Raw genomic sequence first — 6,000 nt, 5'->3', positions numbered from 1 at the left:
GTGAGAGAGAGAAGAGAGGTGAGAGAGAGAGTAGAGAGGTGAGAGAGAGTAGAGAGGTGAGAGAGAGAGAGTAGAGAGGTGAGAGAGAGTAGAGAGGTGAGAGAGAGTAGAGAGGTGAGAGAGAGTAGAGAGGTGAGAGAGAGTAGAGAGGTGAGAGAGAGTAGAGAGTAGAGAGGTGAGAGAGAGTAGAGAGGATAGAGAGGTGAGAGAGAGGAGAGAGAGAAGAGAGAGAGAGATAGAGAGGGGAGGAGAGAGATAGAGAGGGGAGAGAGAGATAGAGAGGAGAGAGAGAGAGAGAGAGAGAGAGGGAGAGAGGGAGAGAGAGAGAGAGAGAGAGAGAGGGAAAGAGAGAGAGAGAGAGAGAGAGAGAGAGAGAGAGAGGGAAGAGAAGAGAGAGAGAGAGAGAGAGGGAAGAGAGAGAGAGAGAGAGTAGAGAGGGAGAGAGAGAGAGAGAGTAGAGAGGGAGAGAGAGAGAGAGAGTAGAGAGAGAGAGAGAGAGAGAGAGAGAGTAGAGAGAGAGAAGAGGAGAGAGAGGGGAGAGAGAGGGAGAGGAAGAGAGAGAGAGAGAGGAAGAGAGAGAGAGTAGAGAGGGAAGAGAGAGAGAGTAGAGAGGGAAGAGAAAGAGAGTAGAGAGGAAGAGAAAGAGAGTAGAGAGGGAAGAGGAGAGGAAGAGAGAGGAGAGAGAGAGAGAGAGAGAGGGTAAGAGGGGAGAGTAGAGGGGGAGAGAGAGAGAGGAGAGACAGGAGAGGAGAGAGAGAGGGAGAGAGCGCCCCCCGGAGACATCAGTACATAGAATTATGTGATAATATACAGGGGATCAGTCCTGTACTGCAGGGAACACTACAATACACAGAACTGCTCTGTGTGCTCTATAACATCCCCCCAGTATTACTGATCCCCCACATCATCCACAGACAGAAGGACGGACACATCTACACAGCGACACGAATATACCTGCAGCCGCAGCACAGGGGGAAATACACCAGTAATACCCAGTACATGGGGTATAACACCCAGTAATACCCCTCTTACCTGTAATCTCCAGTACATGGGGTATAACACCCAGTAATACCCCTCTTACCTGTAATACCCAGTACATGGGGTATAACACCCAGTAATACCCCTCTTACCTGTAATCTCCAGTACATGGGGTATAACACCCAGTAATACCCCTCTTACCTGTAATCTCCAGTACATGTGGTATAACACCCAGTAATACCCCTCTTACCTGTAATCTCCAGTACATGGGGTATAACACCCAGTAATACCCCTCTTACCTGTAATCTCCACTACATGGGGTATAATACCCAGTAATACCCCTCTTACCTGTAATCTCCAATACATGGGGTATAATACCCAGTAATACCCCTCTTACCTGTAATCTCCAGTACATGGGGTATAACACCCAGTAATACCCCTCTTACCTGTAATCTCCAGTACATGGGGTATAATACCCAGTAATACCCCTCTTACCTGTAATCTCCAGTACATGGGGTATAATACCCAGTAATACCCCTCTTACCTGTAATCTCCAGTACATGGGGTATAACACCCAGTAATACCCCTCTTACCTGTAATCTCCACTACATGGGGTATAATACCCAGTAATACCCCTCTTACCTGTAATCTCCAGTACATGGGGTATAATACCCAGTAATACCCCTCTTACCTGTAATCTCCAGTACATGGGGTATAATACCCAGTAATACCCCTCTTACCTGTAATCTCCAGTACATGGGGTATAATACCCAGTAATACCCCTCTTACCTGTAATCTCCACTACATGGGGTATATAATACCCAGTAATACCCCTCTTACCTGTAATATCACTACATGGGGTATAACACCCAGTAATACCCCTCTTACCTGTAATCTCCACTACATGGGGTATAATACCCAGTAATACCCCTCTTACCTGTAATCTGCAGTACATGGGGTATAATACCCAGTAATACCCCTCTTACCTGTAATCTCCAGTACATGGGGTATAATACCCAGTAATACCCCTCTTACCTGTAATCTCCACTACATGGGGTATAACACGCAGTAATACCCCTCTTACCTGTAATCTCCACTACATGGGGTATAACACCCAGTAATACCCCTCATACCTGTAATCTCCACTACATGGGGTATAATACCCAGTAATACCCCTCTTACCTGTAATCTCCAGTACATGGAGTATAATACCCAGTAATACCCCTCTTACCTGTAATCTCCAGTACATGGGGTATAACACCCAGTAATACTCCTCTTACCTGTAATCTCCAGTACATTGGGTATAACACCCAGTAATACCCCTATTACCTGTAATCTCCACTACATGGGGTATAACACCCAGTAATACCCCTCTTACCTGTAATCTCCAGTACATGGGGTATAATACCCAGTAATACCCCTCTTACCTGTAATCTCCACTACATGGGGTATAATACCCAGTAATACCCCTCTTACCTGTAATCTCCAGTACATGGGGTATAATACCCAGTAATACCCCTCTTACCTGTAATCTCCACTACATGGGTTATAACACCCAGTAATACCCCTCTTACCTGTAATCTCCAGTACATGGGGTATAACACCCAGTAATACCCCTCTTACCTGTAATCTCCAGTACATGGGGTATATCACCCAGTAATACCCCTCTTACCTGTAATCTCCAGTACATTGGGTATAACACCCAGTAATACCCCTCTTACCTGTAATCTCCACTACATGGGGTATAATACCCAGTAATACCCCTCTTACCTGTAATCTCCAGTACATTGGGTATAACACCCAGTAATACCCCTCTTACCTGTAATCTCCACTACATGGGGTATAATACCCAGTAATACCCCTCTTACCTGTAATCTCCACTACATGGGGTATAATACCCAGTAATACCCCTCTTACCTGTAATCTCCACTACATGGGGTATAACACCCAGTAATACCCCTCTTACCTGTAATCTCCAGTACATGGGGTATAATACCAAGTAATACCCCTCTTACCTGTAATATCCAGTACATTGGGTATAACACCCAGTAATACCCCTCTTACCTGTAATCTCCAGTACATGGGGTATAATACCCAGTAATACCCCTCTTACCTGTAATCTCCAGTACATGGGGTATAATACCCAGTAATACCCCTCTTACCTGTAATCTCCACTACATGGGGTATAATACCCAGTAATACCCCTCTTACCTGTAATCTCCAGTACATGGGGTATAATACCCAGTAATACCCCTCTTACCTGTAATATCACTACATGGGGTATAACACCCAGTAATACCCCTCTTACCTGTAATCTCCAGTACATGGTGTATAATACCCAGTAATACCCCTCTTACCTGTAATCTACAGTACATGGGGTATAACACCCAGTAATACCCCTCTTACCTGTAATCTCCAGTACATGGGGTATAATACCCAGTAATACCCCTCTTACCTGTAATCTCCACTACATGGGGTATAACACCCAGTAATACCCCTCTTACCTGTAATCTCCACTACATGGGGTATAATACCCAGTAATACCCCTCTTACCTGTAATATCACTACATGGGGTATAACACCCAGTAATACCCCTCTTACCTGTAATCTCCAGTACATGGGGTATAATACCCAGTAATACCCCTCTTACCTGTAATCTCCAGTACATGGTGTATAACACCCAGTAATACCCCTCTTACCTGTAATCTCCAGTACATGGGGTATAATAACCAGTAATACCCCTCTTACCTGTAATCTCCAGTACATGGGGTATAATACCCAGTAATACCCCTCTTACCTGTAATCTCCACTACATGGGGTATAATACCCAGTAATACCCCTCTTTCCTGTAATCTCCACTACATGGGGTATAACACCCAGTAATACCCCTCTTACCTGTAATATCACTACATGGGGTATAACACCCAGTAATACCCCTCTTACCTGTAATCTCCAGTACATGGGGTATAATACCCAGTAATACCCCTCTTACCTGTAATCTCCACTACATGGGGTATAATACCCAGTAATACCCCTCTTACCTGTAATCTCCACTACATGGGGTATAATACCCAGTAATACCCCTCTTACCTGTAATCTCCAGTACATGGGGTATAATACCCAGTAATACCCCTCTTACCTGTAATCTCCAGTACATGGGGTATAACACCCAGTAATACCCCTCTTACCTGTAATCTCCAGTACATGGGGTATAATACCCAGTAATACCCCTCTTACCTGTAATCTCCAGTACATGGGGTATAATACCCAGTAATACCCCTCTTACCTGTAATCTCCAGTACATGGGGTATAATACCCAGTAATACCCCTCTTACCTGTAATCTCCAGTACATGGGGTATAATACCCAGTAATACCCCTCTTACCTGTAATCTCCACTACATGGGGTATATAATACCCAGTAATACCCCTCTTACCTGTAATATCACTACATGGGGTATAACACCCAGTAATACCCCTCTTACCTGTAATCTCCACTACATGGGGTATAATACCCAGTAATACCCCTCTTACCTGTAATCTGCAGTACATGGGGTATAATACCCAGTAATACCCCTCTTACCTGTAATCTCCAGTACATGGGGTATAATACCCAGTAATACCCCTCTTACCTGTAATCTCCACTACATGGGGTATAACACGCAGTAATACCCCTCTTACCTGTAATCTCCACTACATGGGGTATAACACCCAGTAATACCCCTCATACCTGTAATCTCCACTACATGGGGTATAATACCCAGTAATACCCCTCTTACCTGTAATCTCCAGTACATGGAGTATAATACCCAGTAATACCCCTCTTACCTGTAATCTCCAGTACATGGGGTATAACACCCAGTAATACTCCTCTTACCTGTAATCTCCAGTACATTGGGTATAACACCCAGTAATACCCCTATTACCTGTAATCTCCACTACATGGGGTATAACACCCAGTAATACCCCTCTTACCTGTAATCTCCAGTACATGGGGTATAATACCCAGTAATACCCCTCTTACCTGTAATCTCCACTACATGGGGTATAATACCCAGTAATACCCCTCTTACCTGTAATCTCCAGTACATGGGGTATAATACCCAGTAATACCCCTCTTACCTGTAATCTCCACTACATGGGTTATAACACCCAGTAATACCCCTCTTACCTGTAATCTCCAGTACATGGGGTATAACACCCAGTAATACCCCTCTTACCTGTAATCTCCAGTACATGGGGTATATCACCCAGTAATACCCCTCTTACCTGTAATCTCCAGTACATTGGGTATAACACCCAGTAATACCCCTCTTACCTGTAATCTCCACTACATGGGGTATAATACCCAGTAATACCCCTCTTACCTGTAATCTCCAGTACATTGGGTATAACACCCAGTAATACCCCTCTTACCTGTAATCTCCACTACATGGGGTATAATACCCAGTAATACCCCTCTTACCTGTAATCTCCACTACATGGGGTATAATACCCAGTAATACCCCTCTTACCTGTAATCTCCACTACATGGGGTATAACACCCAGTAATACCCCTCTTACCTGTAATCTCCAGTACATGGGGTATAATACCAAGTAATACCCCTCTTACCTGTAATATCCAGTACATTGGGTATAACACCCAGTAATACCCCTCTTACCTGTAATCTCCAGTACATGGGGTATAATACCCAGTAATACCCCTCTTACCTGTAATCTCCAGTACATGGGGTATAATACCCAGTAATACCCCTCTTACCTGTAATCTCCACTACATGGGGTATAATACCCAGTAATACCCCTCTTACCTGTAATATCACTACATGGGGTATAACACCCAGTAATACCCCTCTTACCTGTAATCTCCAGTACATGGTGTATAATACCCAGTAATACCCCTCTTACCTGTAATCTACAGTACATGGGGTATAACACCCAGTAATACCCCTCTTACCTGTAATCTCCAGTACATGGGGTATAATACCCAGTAATACCCCTCTTACCTGTAATCTCCACTACATGGG

Source organism: Engystomops pustulosus, unplaced genomic scaffold (genome assembly GCF_040894005.1).
Source record: "Engystomops pustulosus unplaced genomic scaffold, aEngPut4.maternal MAT_SCAFFOLD_127, whole genome shotgun sequence".
NCBI lineage: Eukaryota > Metazoa > Chordata > Amphibia > Anura > Leptodactylidae > Engystomops > Engystomops pustulosus.
This window is presented reverse-complemented; position numbering follows the sequence as displayed.